At 41.1% G+C, this 20,593-nt stretch overlaps 1 protein-coding gene across 1 annotated transcript in view; it reads right to left on the bottom strand.

Annotated features, from left to right (window-relative positions):
- Positions 1–20,593, bottom strand: part of UACA (uveal autoantigen with coiled-coil domains and ankyrin repeats) — a 128,167-nt gene that overhangs the window by 62,752 nt on the left and 44,822 nt on the right. The gene's annotated exons all lie outside the window — the stretch shown is intronic.

Raw genomic sequence — 20,593 nt, 5'->3', positions numbered from 1 at the left:
ATAGGCTAGAGGCCGGGTGCACGAAATTCGTGCATGGGGGTGTGTGTCCCTCAGCCCAGCCTGCACCCTCTCCAATATGGGACCCCTAGAGAGATGTCCGACTGCCCGTTTAGGCCCGATCCCAGTAGGGATCAATCCAGGACTGCTGGCTCCCAACTGCTCGCCTGCCTGCCTTCCTGATTGCCGCTAACTGCTTCTGCCTGCCAGCCTGATCACCCCCTAACCAATCCCCTGCCAGCCTGATTGATGCCTAACTGCTCCCCTGCCAGCCTGGTCACCCCTAACTGCCCTCCCCAGCAGGCCTGGTCACCCTGAACTGCCCTCCCCTGCAGGCATGGTCACCCCTAACTGCTCTCCCCTGCAGGCCTGTATCCCCCCCTAACTGCCCTTCCCTGCAGGCCCGGTCGCCCCCAACTTCCCTCCTCTGCCAGCCTGGTCACCCCTAACTGCCCCCCCCTGCTGGTCTGATCACCCACAACTGCCCTCCCTTGCAGGCCTGGTCCCTCCCAACTGCCCTCCCCTGCTGACCATCTTGTGGTGGCCATTTTGTGTCCACATGGGGGCAGGATCTTTGACCACATAGGGGCAGCCATCTTGTGTGTTGGAGTGATGGTCAATTTGCATATTACTCTTTTATTAGATAGGATAGAGGTCTGGTGCACGGGTGGGGGCCGGCTGGTTTGCCCTGAAGGGTGTCCCAGATCAGGGTGGGGGTTCCCTTGGGGTGTGGGGTGGCCTGGGCAAGGGGCCTGTGGTGGTTTGCAGGCCGGCCATGCCCCCCCCCCCACGATGACCCAAGCAGAGGCCCTGGGATTTGGGATTTATTTATCTTCTATCATTGAAACTTTGTAGCCTTAAGCGGAGGCCAAGGCAGGCCAGGGCTGAGGAAGCTTGGCTTCCTCCATTGCCGGAGAAACCCAAGCCTCCTGCTCGCTCTGTGGCTGCAGCCATCTTGGTTGGGTTAATTTGCATACTCGCTCCTGATTGACTGGTGGGCATGGCTTGTGGGTGTAGCAGAGTGATGGTTAATTTGCATATTACTCTTTTATTAGATAGTATGCTTAACACCATTCATCATTAGAAAAATGCAAATCAAAATCATAATGAGTTATCACTTCATACCCATTGGGATGGCTACTATAAAAAGAAACAGAAAATAACAAATACTGACAAGGATGTGGAGAAATTGGAACCCTCATGGACTGTTGCTGGGAATGAAAAATGGTGCAACAACTATAAAAAACAGAATGGCAATTCCTCAGAAAATTAAAAATAGAATTATCATATGATGCAGCAATCCCTCTTTGGGGTATATATCTGAAAGAATTGAAAGCAGGGTCTCGAAGAAGTATTTGCACGTTCAGGTTCATAGCAACGTATTCATAATAACCAAGAACTAGAAAGAACCCAAATGTCCATAGATGGATGAATAGATAAACAAAAAGTGGTATACACATGCAATGAAATATTATTCAGCCATAAAAAAGGAAGGAAATTCTGACACATGCTATAACATGAATGAATTTTGAGGACAGTGAAACAAACCAGTCCCAAATAGAAAAATACTGTATGATTCCACTAATAGTCAAATTCATAGAAACAAAAAGTAGAATGGTGGTTACCAGGGTCTAGGAAAAGAAGGAAATGGGGAGTTGTTGTTTAATGGGTATAGCATTTCAGATTTGCAAAATGAAAAAATTCTGGTAATCAATTGCACAACAATGTGAACATAGTTAACACTACTGAACTGTACACATAAAATGGTTAAAATAGCATAAATGATTAAAATGGTTAAAAAGCTGTGATACATTTACACCATAGAATACTATGCAGCAGTAAAAAAAGAAGGACCTGGAGAGTATTATGCTAAGCGAAATAAGCTAGTCAGAGAAAGACAATTACCACATGATCTCATGATCATATGTGGAATCTAATGAACAAAATAAACTGATGAACAAAACAGATCCAGACTGTCAAATCTCAGAGGGAAGGTGGACATGGGTGGGTGGGAAGAGATTAACCAAAGAACTTGTATGCATATATGCATAACTCATGGGCACAGACAATAAGAGATAAAGGCCTGGAGCAGAGGGAGGGGTCAGGCTAGAAGGAGTCATTGGGGTAAAAAAGGGACATATGTAATGCTTTCAACAATAAAGATTAAAAAAATAATAATAATAATAAAGATGTGAATTATATCTCAATAAAGCTGTTAAACAAGAAAAAATGGTTAAAATGGTTAATTATGTTTTTTACCATAATTAAAAATAATGAAACAAAAGAAACGCAATCCCTCACAGTATCATTATCATGATTAATATGAATTTAAAAAAATTTTTAAACAAAATCAAATGGATCAGGGTATAGATAAAGTAAGATTAGCCATAGGTTAACAACTATAAAAGCTGAATTATAGGTTCATGAGGGATCGTTCTACTAAACTCTCACCTTCTGTATATTTCACAATTTTGATACATCCTATATAATAATCCTATGTAATAAAGAGGTAATATGCAAACTGACCATCACTCCAACACACAATGGCCACCCCCATGTGGACACAAGATGGCTGCCACAAGATGGCCAGCAGGGGAGGGCAGTTAGGGGGAACCGGGCTGGCAGAGGAGGGCGGTTGGGGGGACCCAGGCCTGCAGGGAAGGGCAGTTGGGGGGACCAGGCCTGCAGGGGAGGAGAGTTGGGGGGACTAGGCCTGCAGGGGAGGGCAGTTGGGGGTGACCAGGCCAGCAGGGGAGGGCAGTTGGGGGCAACCAGGCCTGCAGGGGAGGACACTTAGGGGCAACCAGGCCAGCAGGGGAGGGCAGTTAGGGGTGACCGGACCAGCAGAGGAGGGCAGTTGGGGGCAACCAGGCCTGCAGGAGGGCAGTTAGGGACAACCAGGCCAGCAGGGGAGGCCACTTAGGGGCAATCGGGCCAGCAGGAGCGCAGTTAGGCATCGATCAGGCTGTCAGGGGAGTGGTTAGGGGGTGATCAGGCTGGCAGGCAGAAGTGATTAGGGGCAATCAGGCAGGCAGGCAGGCCGGCGAATGGTTGGGAGCCAGCAGTCCTGGATTGTGAGAGGGATCCCAGATTGGAGAGGGTGCAGGGTAGGCTAAGGGACACACCCCCCTCTCCCATGCATGAATTTCAAGCATCGGGCCTCTAGTATTGTAATAAATCTAGTTGATGTATAAAATTTTAAACTACATTACATGCTGATCAACCAAGGCTCTTCACTGATTCATTAATATGGTAGGAAATGCAGCAAAGGATGTGCTTAATTCACTCTGGATTAAAATGAAGCTATTGACATTTCACCATATCTATGTGAATCATTGTCATATACTTATAAGCCCCATGATATAAAAAGAAAGCATTCTAAAAAGGAACTATCCTATATAATAAAAGGCTAATATGCAAATTGTCCCCTCGACCAGGAGTTCAACCAGGGGGTGGGGCTGGATGGCCAAACGCCCGCGGCCCCTCTTCCCAGCCAGCCCCCCCCCTTCCACCCCACCACCCTGATCGGGGGCAGGCCTAGCCAGCCAACCTCCACGTCCCCTCCCCCGGCCAGCCCGGCCCGATCGGCCCCAGTCGAGGTGAGCTGGCCAGACCCCACCCGTGCCTGAATTTGTGCCCCGGGCCTCTAGTCCTATATAATAAAAGACTGATATGCAAATTTTCACCTCGGGAGTTCGACTGCTTGCTATGACGTGCACTGACCACCAGGGTGTGGCATGGAACAAAGGAAGACCCCAGCTGGCAGATGGCAGCTGGGGGAAGGAAGGCCCCGGTTGGCCCTGATCACTGGCCAGGCCTAGGGACCCTACCCATGCACGAATTTCATGTACTGGGCCTCTAGTATATTATAATGAATACATTTCTATACTAGGGCACTGCATTGGTTTGAAAAGGAGAAATTCATCAAACTCAGAAGCAGCAAGCCAAAGTACCTCTGGGAAGAGTCGAAATACTGTTTCTAGAGAAGAGAATAAATATAACATTCAAACACAGGACAGTTATTTCACTAGGTAGACCTAAATGAATGTTAATGGGGGGATGAGGACAAATATGTAATACCTTAATCAATAAAGAAATTAAAATGCAAAATAATAATAATAATAAAAACTCTAAATCAACATAAAGCAAATCACTTAAAAGTTTTAACAGTGATGCCTCATATTAATATCAATTGAAAATTCATAACTTTTTCAGAAATAATGAAATTTTTAAAAATGTTAAAGTGTAGAAAATTTGTAATACATTTAAATTTATATATGAAAATAGAGATGACCTATAATTCTACCATGCAGAAAAGACCATTATTAAAAATGTTTATATTCAACTCTAATCTCTTTTCTGTTAAAAGGTCTAATTAAGATGTTTTTAACTTGAATGAGTTCAACAGTTGCTTTATTTATTCACTATTTAGAATAGAAGGTCTCCCGAGAAAATATTTATAGATACAAATAAACAAGTAGACTTTAAAATACATGCAAATCCATATAAAATACTTATATTTACAGGGTAGAGTCAATAGATCACAGTTACAATAAGTTGATGACCAGCAACTTTTGATACATTATCCAGAAGAGAAATACATAAGATGACAGCAAAACTTTCATAGAAAACTGCTTAAAACCAAGAGGAGTCATGCTGAAAAAAAGTACCTAATGCATAGATCTTAATAATTATAGTTTCATGAACCCAGTCAAGAATCTGATGAGCCAGGCCAGTGTTGCTCAGTGGTTGAGCATTGACCTATGAACCAGGAAGTCACAGTTCGATTCCCGGTCAGGACACTTGCCCGGGTTATGGGCTCAATCCCCAAAAGGGGGGTGAAGGAGGCAGCCAATCAATGATTCACACTCATCCTTGATGTTTCTATCTCCCTCTCCCTCTCCCTTCCTCTCTGAAATAAAAAATATTTTTTAAAAAATAATCTGATGAACGCAATGGACCCTCTTTAAAAATTATACATGAGTACATATTCTTACAAATTGATATTTATTTTCAGGGAGGTTCATTGATCTCTCTATAAAAATGGAGTCCATGAATGAACCCCACGATAAAAGACCCCTAATATAAATAAAGAGAACAAGAGTTTTGTCTTTTATATAGTTTATAAAATAAGTAACAAATAACTGTCAGACAATTGGATAATTTATTTGTTCAATAAAAATTAACTGAGTCTCTATGTGTAAAGAATATAAATACTTCACTCAACGTGTAAATATGTATGGTCATTTGATATGTGCTATGCCACATTTTGAGTGCTGGATACACCATAGAAAACAAAGCAGACATTTAAAACAAAGCAGGCATTTATTCCTGTGGCTTCAGGCAGTTTACAGGAATAAAACTCAGTCTTCAACTGATCTCACAATATAAAAAGAAAGACATATATACACATGCATGTAATCATAATACACTGCAATAATACCATGATAATTACGTCTAAAGTATTAAAGTACTTCAAAAGAGAGAAAATCAGAAGTTTTGTAGAAAAAATGACTAAAGCACCTACTAAAAAATGAGTAGGAAATCTCCAGATTTGAAATAGCACCAAAAATTATAAAACTACAAAGAACTTCATATTCATGACATGTCAGTTAAAATCTATACAGGAATGACAAACATCTGCAACCCAGGCTTCTCCAAGTTCCTGGTCCATGTATTCAATTCTTCTTGACAATTCTTCTTTAGTGTCCTAAAAGTGTCTCCATGTCCCAATGCAAAACACATTCTTCCTGAAATCTGATCCTTTTTCTAACTTTTACTAGTACAGTAAATGATACCATGATCCATATAGTTGTACAAGAGAGAAACCTAGAAATCAGTCTTTCCTCTTCATGGTCTTCTATCACTAAGTCCTGGTGATTTCACCTCCCCTTTATTACTCACATCCACCTGCTTAGCTCCATGCCCACCAACATTACTCTATTTCAAGTTAGCACCATCCCTCACCAGGATGACTGTATTCATCTACTGAATGAAGGGTCTATCCATATTCATTCCAGTCCCTTCCTCTGTGTCCTCCACCCTGCAGCCAGAATGATTTTTCCAAAATGTAAACCTCATCACACCACCACCACTACCACTCCCTTCCATATAACCTGTCCTATTTAACTTAAAATCCTTTAGCCATTCTCTCTTCTTGCAAAATAAAAACAAAATTCCTTGCCCTAACCGGTTTAGCTCAGTGAATAGAGTGTTGGCCTGCGGACTCAAGGGTCCCAGGTTCGATTCCGGTCAAGGGCATGTACCTTGGTTGCGGGCACATCCCCAGTAAGGGGTGTACAGGAGGCAGCTGATTGATGTTTCTCTCTCATCAATGTTTCTAACTCTCTCTCCCTCTCCCTTCCTCTCTGTAAAAAATCAATAAAATATATTAAAAAAATAAAATTCCTTAACAGATTCTACAGTTCCTGAACACTGTTGCCCCTACTACCTCCTTAGCCTCATCATATAAAACAACACAGTTTCTCATGATATAGATACACAAATTGAGTCACTAAGAGATTATGGGATTTTGTCTACTATAAGGCAATTGCAGTTAGTTGCAGAATAATTAGAGAATCCTATTGTTATGATTTCTTGTCCAGTGCTTTACACTAATTAAGCTATTTCCATTTCTCTAATCATCTGAAAATAAGTCTTTGATGTAAAAATGCAAGTATCTTAAAAAAAATTAAACATTATAAGTTTATAGCAAAAAGAAAAAAAAAAGATGAAAGCTTCCATATCTGCATATGCAAACCTTTATGAAGCACCTACTAAATGTCATGTAAGGCACCAGGGATATAGCAATGAATAAGACAAAGTCTCCTTTTTTAAGCACTTTACTGAGATCGTTTGTTATATAAAAAGATGTACATATTTAATGAGTTTGAGGAAACCATCACCACCTTGATCAAGGCCATAAACATATCAAGGTATCTCTTCCAATGGAATTTGATGTTCTAATGGGGAAAGATATGATAAATAACTAAGGAAAACAAGCAACTATGAGGTAAGAATAGGGAAGAAGATGTGATGGGAATGCTTGGATAAACTGTTAGGTTAGGTAACCTGGGAAGTGTTGAGAAGGTGATACTGATGATGGTATCTGAACGAAAAGGAAGAGCCAGCCAGTGATAATTTACATTTTAGGGGAACAACTAGTGAAAGGAGGATGGCATGTTTGAAAGAAAGCCAGTACAGCTGACACATAAGGAGTAAGAGGGAGCACAGAATGAGATGTGAGGGCATGGGAAGGGCTGGCACTAAAATGTGGTATTTCCCAGTTGTCTCAGAAAAAAACTTTTCAAAGGGGACTTCTTCAGGAACTAAGGCAGCTCTTTTTCATAAGGTTCTTTTGCCCACTTTGGAATCAAGTCTAAAAAAATTATTTGTCCCAACATACTATTCTTTTTCTCACTTCTAAAAATTTTATTGAATAATAACCGCTGAATCTTAACTTGCCTTGAAATGTTTATAAAATTAATCAATTATCTTAACATAATAGATATCTTAATCTCCATCATCCTCCTCAGACTAGAAACCTAAACAAACTTCACAATGAACTACATTTTATCCATCATAAAAAATAGCACCCCAAAAGACAGAATTTCACAATCACATCCTCAAGATAAGGTTCTTCAAGAAAAAGAACTAAAGTCTTTTCCAAGGAGAAAACTATCCTAAATAAAAACTATACAACATGTACATGTAGGCAAATCACCTAAAAGTCTAATTGAAACAAAGTACAACAGGCTTCTATAGTACCCTACAATTATCAACATTACCCTTTCTTTACTAAATCTGAGACAAGCTCTATCACAACTGAACACTGAACAAACAACAGAAAGCAATGCGGGCCAAGCATAAACATTCCTTGAAGATTAGGCTGCACAATTAGAACTGTTAAACAGTTCATTGCATTGATGATAATTAGAAATAGCTCCCCCACTCCATTTAGTCCAAATGTTATTTACGCCTCCCTCTTTGTATAACAGCAAATTTGAGTTTACATAATAGAAAAAGAAAAAAAGTTAAAATAAACCAGGAAAACAAAAGATGTATACCCAGCTTATTTGTCACCAACCCCTTTCTGTTTTTTCCTTATCCTCATTCAATTATGCCCCATTAACTCCTCTTATCCTTTCAAGCCTTCCACTATATGATCTGGAAGTATGTAGTTAGGACTCAATGGAACAAATAGAAGAAAGGGAAAATTATATCATATCAATCGTTTTTCTGACCAAGACAATAACAGGCTTCATCCTGCTTTATTGTATTTTTTTACATAAAAATTTCAAGGACAAAAAGATAATAATGATTATTATTTAAATAATAAATCTAACATCTTCAGGACTGAAGGTGGCTATGAAATCTGAAAAACTTTAAAGAACTAGAGTAAAAAAGACTCAGAAAGCACTGTTTTAATAAGACTTTCTAACCACGCAGTTTGATTCTATTCTAGTCTATTGTATAAATACCAGACTGTCTATCCCTCCCTAGTGCAGGTATTTGTTCCTTTAGTAGAACTGTCTAGACACCCAAAAGTTTATTAAAAACATAGACAGGAAATTGTCTCTCCAATTTTAATGTGTCATTTGTCCTGTAATATTACTTATTTAACCCTTCCTCACTAGAAGAAGCATTAAATTCCAAATTAAATATATACATGAATCTTAAACACAACAAATTATAATGTATATCAAATAAGAATAGAGCTCTCAGACTGGTAAGTTAAGATTTTGTTTAACATTCCCTTTAAAATGTTAAGCAACTAGTTATTCCGGAAAAATAAATACAAGCTTTGTCCTTAGAAAATTTTATAGAAAAAGGTATTCTAGAGTTCTTAAAATGCCTAAATGTCATGAGTGAAATTTTTACAATAACTAAGGTAAAAACAAAGGAGGGCCTATTATGCTTCATACCCCACGCCACATACACCAATGAACAGAATACTTCTGGTGAATTTTAACAAACATTTTTGCCAATGTCTGATACATATATATATATCAAAACAGGACAGATTTAGGAAGCATTCTATGTTCCTGACAAAGCAAAACAGATACACTTATAAAAGAGCCTCTGATGGGGTTTGACCACAATCCTATATAATAAAAGGGTAATATGCAAATTGACCCTAACAGCTGAACGACTGGTCACTATGAGTTGGCCAAATTAATAATGAGAAAGAATTCATAATCTCATGATATTTAGGTCTATAATAAAAAAACAGCAATTAAAATTAGAATTCAATTTCAGAATTAAAAGTACTTTATATACATAATTGTTAAACTTTAAAAAGAACTCTTCAGGTCATATTGTTATTTCTACTTTCCAAATGGAGCATAAAGTAAGTGAGCAATTTACAGTGGTGAGTTGCACAGCTGCTATTAATTCCTTTCACTTCTGTAAGTCCATGACTTTGCAATGTGATTTTTGCCATGCTTGCTACCAAGAGATGGCATTTACTTCCTCACCAGTTAAATCTGGGCTGGCCTTGTAACTTATTTTGACAAACAGATTGCAGCAGAAGTGACCTAGTAGGACTTCTGAGGATAGGTCTCAGCATGCTCTTGAGATGCTGCTTGCACAGAAACAAATTAGCTTTCTAGAGCATTAGAGATTTTGAGAGAGAAAGAGCCGAGCCTCAGGCCATGCCAGCTAGCATAAAGTGCCAGATATTACAGTGTGGCTATCTTAGATCATCCAACCCTAGAGGAAGAAGCAAATGTAAGTAACCTCAAATAAGAGTAGAGGCACAACCACCAGCTCAGCCCAGACCAAATTCCTGACCCATGAAGTTAGCAACAAATAAAATAGCTGTTATTTTAAGCCACTGAATTTAAACCTAGGAATCTTGAGCCTAGACTCTCTCCACTAACTAAAGCTACAATTTACTCTTTTGTTTAAAAACAAATACATTTTGTAGTCTAATTCAATTTTAAAGATATTATACAAGAGCAATCAAATTTAAAAATGATAGTATACACTTATGATGCATTATCTAAAAAAAGCAATATACCTTTATGTTGCCTTATAAGAAGAAAATAGATACATACATTGAACTCTCTAATTGTAATCAGTGGAAGCTGGTAACATTTTATAGAAAAAGTACTTTCTCTCTTCATTCCCAAAGATACACAAGTATTCATTTCAAAACTAGTAATGTTCATATATATTTTATCCACAAAAACTGAACTTAGCATGTAATCTAAAAGGAAATCTGAATGTCTATGCAAAAAAAATTTAGAAATTAATTTTTTTGAATCTTTTTTTTTTCAAGGAACCTCTTATTTGTTTTAATATTTAAGTTAGAACAATACAATAACTAGAAAAAGGTCAGTGTCCCAGTGACTTCAAACCACATCAATTTCATTATTTGTTTTTCAAAATAATGATCAGTTATATCTATGCTTCTGTGACAATAGTGCAATACAGTATACTTTCCTGAATAAGAAGCTAAAGTTTATCCAAATAGAAGCTTTAAATAAGGTAGACTGTGGCCAACTACATATCAATCTTGCATGTGATATTAAATATATTAGGAAAGCTTAAACTGACTTGTAAATCTATATTCAGCTAAAGCTTCACATAAGCAGCAATGGAAATTAATAGATGTGTACTCAATATAAAACACTTTTCAAAACTACTCCAAATAACAAATGACAAAAAATGGTTAAGAACAACTGAACGTCTGTTGTGTGTATGAGATGTAAAAGAAGAATGGATCCCATGGTTACTTGCACTGTTTGAATTATGAAAATGTATGGTTTTAAACAACAAAACATTGCTACTATAATGTTTAATGAGTATACATTCATATTTGAATGGAAACACTAAACTAGCACCATTGCAGAGCAAGAACCACAGCGCCTTTTCTATGTATTCTCTAAGGGTTGGCAAACATTTTCTATAAAATGTTAGATAGTAAATATTTTAGGATTCACAGGTCATATGGTCTCTGTTTTAACTACTCAACTCTGACCATGGGTCAGCAATTTGGTCTTGTTACTACTACTCTGCCATTGTAGAATGAAAACAGCCATAAATCCTATGTAAAGAATAAGCAAGCTTTGTTCCAATAAAGCTTTATTTACAAAAACAGGCAATGGGCCATAGTTTGCCAACCCTTGTTTTAGGTGCTCAATTATCTTCAGCCCAAACACACCCAGTTTATTATCTGTGATCAAGCCAATCTGCTGCCCTAGTATGAGATATATTAGAAAGTACTCTCATCCAGTTGGTGATTGAGTGTCAACCCAGGAACCAAGAGGTCATTGGTTTGATTCCTGGTCAGGGCACATGCCCAGGTTTCAGGCTCGATCCCCAGTAGGGGGCATGCAGGAGGCAGCCAATCAATGATGTTTCTCTCTCATTGATGTTTCTATCTCTCTAAAAAATCAATAAAGGAAATTTAAAAAAAAAGAATTCACACCAAACAATTTGACATCTATATTTTTTAAAAAAGTATTCTCTGTATTCATAGTCTACTATCTGCAAAATAACACTATGTATAGGTGATGGTAAAATTTATGTGTCAACTTGGCTTGGCTATTGTGCCCAGTTGTTTAGTCAAACAAGTTTAGATGTTGCTATGAAGGTATTTTGTAGATATGATTAACATCTAAAATCAGATGACTTTAAATAAAGGAGATTACCCATGATAAAATGAATAGCCTCATCCAATCACTTGAAGACTTTAAGAGCAAAAACTGAAGTTTCCCAAAGAAGAAACAATTCTGCCTCATGACTGTAACAATAATTTGCCTTACAAGTGTCAGGTTTTCCAGGCCCCACAATATGTAAGCCAATTCCTGTAAACATCTCTCTCATAAGTGGAGATATATAGATATATTAATATATACTTTAATGTAATATGCCCTTAAATTTAAAAAAGGATATACTCTGATTTTTCATGCATCATCCAAAACTATGTGAGAAAGTTGTGGTAGACTGTATTATTATTTGATACTAGAGGCCTGGTGCATAACATTCATGCACTGGAAGAAGGGGGTCACTCAGCCCGGCCTGCGCACCCTTGGGGAATGTCTGACTGCCGGCTTAGGCCCGTTCGCAGGCAGGTGGACATCCCCCGAGGGGTCCTAAGCACTACCATGGAGGCGGCGAGAGGCCGCTGCTGCTTCACTCACCAGCCGTGAGCCTGGCTTCTGGCTGAGTGGCGCTCCCACTGTGGGAGTGCACTGACCACCAGGGGGCACCTCCTGCATTGAGCATCTGCCCCCTGGTGGTCAGTATGCATCAAAGCGACTGGTCGTTCCGCCGTCCAGTCAATTTGCATATTAGCCTTTTATTATATAGGATTATTCATTCCCCTGCTTCCTTGCAAGATGATGACTATCCTAATAAACGAGTAATATGCAAATTAACCATCACTCTGCTACACCCACCAGCCACGCCCACCAGCTAATCAGGAGCCAATATGCAAATAAACCCAACCAAGATTACTATGGCCACAGAGAGCAGGAGGGAGGCTTGGGTTTCCCCGGCAATGGAGGAAGCCAAGCTTTCCGCCTGCCCTTGCTGGCCTAGGCCTCCACTCAAGGCTACAAAGTTTCAATGATAGAAGATACATAAATCCAAACAGAAATGGCGGCAGCCATGGAGCTGGAAAGAGCAGGAGGCTAGGGTTGCCCCTGGCGATGGAGGAAGCCAAGCTTTCCGCACACCCTGGCCGGCCCAGGCCTCCGCTTAAGGCTACTAAGTTTCAATTATAGAAGATACATAAGTCCTAACAGAAATGGTTGCCACCACAGAGCAAGCAGAAGGCTTGGCTCCGCTCCAGGCTACAGAGTTTCAATTGTAGAAGATAAATAAATCCCAGATACCAGGGCCTTCGCTTGGGTCACCAGGGTGCGTGGCCAGCCTGCAAACCACCACAGGCCCCTCGCCCAGGCCGCCCTACGTCCCAAGGGAACCCCCACCCTGATCCGGGACACCCTTCAGGGCAAACCAGCTGGCCCCCACCCGTGCACCAGGCCTCTATCCTATCTAATAAAGGAGTAATATGCAGATTGACCATGACTCCAACACACAAGATGGCTGCCCCCATGTGGTCAAAGATCCTGGCCCCATGTGGATACAAGATGGCCACCACAAGATGGCCAGCAGGGGAGGGCAGTTGGGAGGGACCAGGCCTGCAAGGGAGGGCAGTTGTGGGCGATCAGGCCAGCAGGGGAGGGCAGTTGGAAGGGACCATGCCTGCAAGGGAGGGCAGTTGGGGGCGATCAAGCCTGCAGGGGAGGGCAGTTAGGTGTGACCAAGCCAGCAGAGGAGGGAAGTTGGGGGCGACCGGGCCTGCAGGGAAGGGCAGTTGGGAGGGACCCAGGCCTGCAGGGGAGGGCAGTTGGGGGGGACCAGGCCTGCAGGGGAGGGCACTTAGGGGTGACCAGGCCTTCAGGGGAGGGCAGTTAGGGGTAACCAGGCCTGCAGGGGAGGGCAGTTAGGGGAAAACAGGCTGGCAGGGGAGCAGTTAGCCATCAATCAGGCTGTCAGGGGAGTGGTTAGGGGGTGATTAGGCTGGCAGGCAGAAGCTGTTAGGGGCAATCAGGAAGGCAGGCAGGTGAGCAGTTGGGAGCCAGCAGTCCTGGATTGTGAGAGGGATGTCCGACTACCGGGATCGGGCCTAAACGGGCAGTCGGACATCCCTCTAGGGGTCCTAGATTGGAGAGGGTGCAGGCTGGGCTGAGGGACACCAACCCCCACCCTGTGCACAAATTTTGTGCACCGGGCCTCTATTATATCTATATAGATAGATAGATACAGACATAGATATCCATATATAAACATTTGACTTGTGTAAGAATATTTCACAGGGAAAGAATGGACAGCTCTATGTTACCAAATTTGGATCACCCTTTTTATATGTTTTGGCCAACAGACTGTGAACAGATGTCCTATACATCATATCTAAGCAAAAATTTGAAGCAGCAATCTGAATTTGGGCCAATATGAATTCTTGCTTCAGTACTTTGTCAAGAGACTGGCATACATCATATAAGGGCTGTTCCTTCAGCCTTGTTTCTGGAGGGGAGCCACAGGCTGTTTCTACAGAGCTGACCACAGTCTACAACAAAAAGCTAGTAGGAAATAAAACTTTGTTATTTTGAGAAGCCACTGAAATTTGGAGGCAATTACTACAACAAGACTGAACACTGCAGAAATTGGTATATTAAGTGGGGAGCTCTCTTAACAACTACCATCTCCAAAAATAAAAACATTTTGTGATGTAAGCTTTGAAACCAGGTGGCAGACAGCAAAGAAACCATTATTGGAGATTAAAAAATTGATAAACCACATAACATAGTAGTAAACAAAACTACTAGTCATGTGTAAAAAATTAGATAACTTGGAGAAAAGACTAGACTTATGATTGGTGTCTGAAGTAGGTGAGAGATAGTATTGTGAGGCTGAGCCCTTAACCCATGGGATCTGAGCTAATTCTGGGTAGTTAAGTGTCAGAACTGAGTTAAATTGTAGGACACTCAGTTGATGACCACAGAAAATTACTTGGTATGGAAAAACTCACACACACTTGGAGTACAAAAGTATTCGGTGAATAGTGAGCAAAGGAAACAAGTGTTTTCCTTTCACCCAGTAAGCCCTTTCCGGTGAAACAGAATGACTTGGAGGGGAATTCCCCACAGGAAAAGACAGGATGTCGTCCTACAGAGGCCAAATAACTCAAGAGAACTGTATAGAAGTCTAGAGAAAAATACACACCTCAAAGAATTGAGAATATAATTATTAGCAAGTGGACCTGACTCATATCAAATAGATAAAAAGACAACTTCCAAAACCACTCCTAGCCTAAGCTGAGGATCTGGTCTCTTCTTGATCATTCTTGGCCTGATTTCTACAGGCAAGAAGCAGGCTGGGAAAGCTGCTCAACCCTTACCTCATTCCCCAGCCAAGAAGGGCATATCCTCCAATACTCTATTCAAATATGGACAAAGATGATATATTAAAGGAAACAACCCATGGAGGATACAGCCAAGAGCCATGGAAAACAATGGACTGTGGAGCTACACACAGGAGTAAAATCAGGGCCTCTTCAATGAACATCCCTCTAGTGCCAAGAAAATGAGCCTTCATTACATTTACCCAGCAGATTTTTAGAAGCACCAGGCACCAGTGATTGCTATGTGCCTCCATTCTTCCCCTTCCTTAACAGGCACATTTACTGTGGATATCCTATCCCTGTTCCATTCCTACAGGCTGTAGAGATGGAAGGTATAAGATAACTGGTCTTTGGATCAAGAAAATTTACATGCATAAATGTAGAAATTCTAATAAGGTTCTAGACTTCAACCCTGTGATTGAAATTCTTGAGGTAGTTTCCTTGAGAAAAGGATAAATAAATTTTGTATACAGAAGGGAAAAATGTCAATAATTGTGATCAAGATGTCAGATTGTGGTATATTATGTTATTTTTCACTATTTACCACCTCCATCCTTAGAAGAGGTTTACACAAACCTGGCCATCTATCTATATAAAAACCTAAGCGACCATCGCAACTGAACAGACGACCGAACATGCTGCATGGGGCAACCAGGCCGAAAGGGGAGTTAGTGAGGGGCGACCAAAGGACCAAGCAGCAGGCTCCGTGGGGCAACCAGGCTGGCAGGGGGGTTAGTAAGGGGAAACCAAATGACTGACCAGCAGGCTGCGTGGGGCAACCAGGCCGGCAAGGGGGGCAGTGAGGGGCAATCATGCCAGCAGGCAGAGGTGGTTAGGGGTGATCAGGCTGGCAGGGGGGCAGTTAGGGGTGATCAGGCAGGCAGACAGGTGAGTGGTTAGGAGCCAACAGTCCAGGATTGTGAGAGGGATGCCCCACTGCTGGTTTAGGCCTGATCCCGGGCCTCTCTCCTTCCCTCTCTCTCTCTCTCCCCTCCTCCTTCTCTCTAAGCATGACCTCAGGTGAGGATTAAAATAATAACAGCAATAATAATTACAATAATAAAAAACACTTCATACGAACTTCACATAGTCCTCAACTATATTCAAAAATGAGACTTTTATTACCATCTTAATTTTCCATATAAAAAGGAAGAAACTTAGAGAAGTTCAGTAACTTGCCAACATTAAGCAGTTACCAAGTGACCAAGTAAAATTCAAATTCAAGACTATCTAATTATTAACTTCAATTTTTTTCTATATTATGATGTCAACAAAAGTACAGATTATTTAGTAACTAGAGGCCCAGTGCACAAAATTTGTGCACGGGGCGGGGGGAGGGAAGGTCCCATCTGCCCAGCCTGCACCCTATCCAATCCGGGATCCCTCTCACAATCCTGGACCGCTGGCTCCTAATCGCTCACCTGCCTGCCTGCCACCCCTAACTGCCTCCACCGCTGGCCTGGTTGCCCCCAACTACCCCCCTCTGCCAGCCTGGTCGCCCCCAACTGCCCCCCTCACCAGCCTAGTCATCCCTCACTGCCCCCCCTGCCAGCCTAATTGCCCCCAACTGCCCTACCCGCTGGCCTGGTTGCCTCTTACTGCCCCCCCCCGCCAGCCTGGTCACCCCCAAATGCCCCCCCTGCTGGCCTGGTCGCCCCTCACAGACCCCCCGCCAGCCTGGTCACCTCACGCAGCTACTGTTCAGTTGTTTGGTCGTCTCTCACTAACTCCTCTGCCAGCCTGGTTACCCTTAACAGCCCCCCTGCTGGCCTGGTTGCCCCCAACTGCCCCCCTGCAAGCCTAGTCGCCCCTCACGTGCCCCCCCCTCCGCTGGCCTGGTTGCCCTACGCAGCCTGCTATTCAGTCGTTTGGTCGTCCCACACTAACTCCCCTACCGGCCTGGTCGCCCCACACAGCCTGCTGTTCAGTCGTTTGGTTGTCCCTCACTAACTCCCCTGCTGGCCTGGTCACCCCCTACCGCCCCCCCTGCTGGCCTGGTCACCCCCAACTCCCCCGCCCCCGGCAGCCTGGTCACCCCTCGTGGACCCCCCACCAGCCTGGTCGCCCCACACAGCCTGCTTTTACAGTCATTTGGTCGTCCTTCACTAACCCCCCTGCCGGCCTGGTCGTCCCATGCAGCCTACTTGTTCAGTCATTTGGTCGTCCCTCAGGCTGGCCCTGGGCAGCTGAGGGGCTGAGGGGACTAGGGCACTCCAGAGGCAGGCGCGCAGAAGAGCAGGCGGACCTGGCCATGCCGCGTGCCTGCTGCCCCTGCGGGGCTGAGGGAACTGGGTGCCGCCATCTTGTGGCTGTGGGTTATGCCACTTTCAGGGTGTGTCAGTCAATTAGCATATTCCCTCCTTATTGGCTGTGGGCGCCATCTTTGTGAGGATATGATGGTCAATTAGCATATTCCCTCTTTAATAGATAGGATTGTTCTATTAAAGTATCAACTTAATTTTATACTATTTATCAATTCTACAAGATAGATGCAGAAAAAGCTGACACCATGAACTTAGTTCTAAGTCTGAATCCTATTAAATGTATTATTCATAATGAATTTTTCTTTTATACTCTAAAATATTCTTGTTATTGTTGCAAACAAAAATGTAAAACAATGTATTTTTTATTTTTAAATTTTTTTAAAATTCAACTATAGTAATTGAGAATTTTAAAGATTCAAATAAGTGATGACCTAAATTTACCTTGTCAATATGAAAAAGATTTCCCAAGCAAGTTAATAATGCATTATATGGTGGGTGATGCATTTTAGACTAAGAGAACAAACATTTTAAACAGTTTTTAAACCATTTAATAGCTCTTACACTGCTCATGTAAACTACAAAGAGGGGTTATTTTTAATTACATAATAAATATTAATAGTAGAAAAAAATTAGACAAAACTGATACATATTAAAAAAAAAAAGACAACCTACCAAAACTACCATTAAGAGTTAACAATAGCCCAGCTGGCATGGCTCAGTGGTTGAGCATCGACCTATCAACCAGGAGGTCACATATTCGATTCCCGATCAAGGCATATGCCTGGGTTGTGGGCTCGATCCCCAGTGCAGGGCACGCAGGAGGAAGCTGATCAATGATTCTCTCTCATCACTGATGTCCCATCTCTTTCTCCCTCTCCCTTCATCTCTGAAATCAATAAAAATATTTTTTTAAAAAGAGTTAATAACTTTTTATTTTGTTATACGCCTTTCCAGATTTCTTTTCAATAACTAAATACACATTTACTTCATCTCAAAATAACATACTCCATACATATTGTATTTCATGTAAACAATTATGTTTAATATGAGTTCAAGAGAACTGATTATGAATGAATATTCTCAACTTGGAGAATTCCAAAGCTGATTAATATAATCTTCTCGGCTCCCTCTGCTGGTAACCAAGAGAAGCTTTTTCAAAAGTCAATTTGGTTTGGAAAAAATCAAATTCAGGGGAAGCACTAATTTATCATTAAAAACATCTTTAAGAACCTGTCTGAATGTACAATTCGGTCAGAAAGTTTACAGTGGAAAGTTTTTTAGTGAGTTCCTATTAGCCAGCAAGGAATTTGCATGAGAAAACCTGGACTGAATTTCCAGCTTGATCTTATATTTGCTAAAGACTTGGTCAAATTACTTAATCTTTCTGAGCTTTAGTTTCCATATCTGCAAAATAAAGCTAGTATCAACTATCTCATGAATTATAAGAATTAGAGTTAATATACTTATATTTAGGTATGCTCCAAAGTATTGATACAGAGTAAGTGCAAAATAAGTGGCAATTAACTATTACTGCTATTACTACCATACCCCTATCAAGATGATGAGTTGTGGTTAGATAGCATAACTACTAAAGAATTATAATACATCATCACCAATAAGGGTTGAATCTCCAACATTTACAGGGAAGTCATACAACTTAACAAAAGGAAGCTAAACAACCCAATCAAAAAATGGGCAACAGACCTAAATAGATACTTTTCGAAAGAGGACATACAGAAGGCCAAGAGACATATGAAAACATGCTCAAAGTCACTAATCATCCGAGAGATGCAAATCAAAACGACAATGAGATACCATCTCACACCTGTCAGAATGGCTATCATCAACAAAGGACAAGTGCTGGTGAGGATGTGGAGAAAAAGGAACCCTCTTGCATTGCTGGTGGGAATGCAGACTGGTGCAGCCACTATGAAGAACAGTATGGAGTTTCCTCAAAAAGTTAAAAATATAACTCCCATTTGACACAGTGATCCCACTTCTAGGAATATATCCCAAGAAACTAGAAACACCAATCAGAAAGGATGTATGCACCCCCATGTTCAGAGCAGCACAATTTACCATAGCTAAGATTTGGAAACAGCCTAAGTGTCCATCAGCATATGAGTGGATTAAAAAACTGTGGTACATCTACACAATGGAATACTACTATGAAGTAAAAAAGAAGGAATTCTTACCATTTGCAACAGTATGGATGGAACTGGAGAGCAGCTAAGCGAAATAAGCCAGTCAGAGAAAGATAAGTATCACATGATCTCACTCATTTGTGGAATATAATGAACAACATAAACTGATGAACAAAAACAGATCCAGAGACAGAGAAGCATAGATCAGACCATCAAACCTCCGAGGGAAGGTAGGGGAAGATGGGGGTAAGGGGGAAAGATCAACCAAAGGACTTGTATGCATGCATATAAGCCTAACCAATAGACACAGACACCAGGGGGGTGAGGACATGAGGGGGGGGGAGACAATGGAGGGATAAGGACACATATGTAATACCTTAATCAATAAAGAAAAATAAATAAAAAAGAATTATAATACAGCTATCAAATTCAAATAGATTAACTTTTAAAATATAAACTTACTGTACTTATACTCTTTTAATAACTTCCTAATGCTCTCAAGATCAAAATCTTTAATATGACTTCTAAGATCCTTCACAGTCCGGCCCCTATTGACCTCAGAAGTGTAGTCTTGAAGTCAGATACCCTCTCTCAAACCCTCCAATCTCTTTTCATAGTGAAGTTCTTCAAAAGTACCAAGTTCCCTCACAGTGTGCCTGGGGAACACCATTCCCCTTTTTTATGCTACTTAACAAATAGGTCCATTTTAAATATCTCAACTTTTTCAGGAAAACTTTCTCTGATTTCCCAGACCAAGTCAGTCCTTCTCTATGATATATTCTGGTATACCTCTCCTTCATACAGCTTATTACATAGAGCTGTAGCTTTAGTTTTAAATGTGTTAGCATGGTAATACTGTCTCCCCCATTTGGCTGTCTACAAATTCCTCAAGAGCAGAGAGTACACTGTATCCTCACAATCCAGCCACTTGTCTGCATGGAGTAGGTACTTAAGTATCTGGAGAGTGACTGAACAAATAGAAATTAACAAATACTGAAATTGAAGAATTATTTCTAAACATGACTACTTCAATTAAAGGTGGCCATATAAGTGTAAAATAGCATTACAAGTATTTTGCTTTGTATTGTTTCTCAGGCCAGCTGGTGTTCATAAAGTCTGGTTAAAAATCACAGAAACATCTTCAACACATGAACTCACTGAAAAAGTTGTGCCCTTCAAAAAAACACCTTTAAGAAGATAGAAACCTAAATATGATAGTCATTTACACACTTCTGATTTAAATTTTAATGTTTGTGTCGTTTTTTTTCGTA

Source organism: Plecotus auritus (assembly GCF_963455305.1).
Source record: "Plecotus auritus genome assembly, chromosome: 1".
In the NCBI taxonomy this organism is placed as follows: Eukaryota; Metazoa; Chordata; class Mammalia; order Chiroptera; family Vespertilionidae; genus Plecotus; species Plecotus auritus.
The sequence above is the reverse complement of the archived record's forward strand: the minus strand, read 5'-3'. Positions and strand labels throughout refer to the sequence as shown.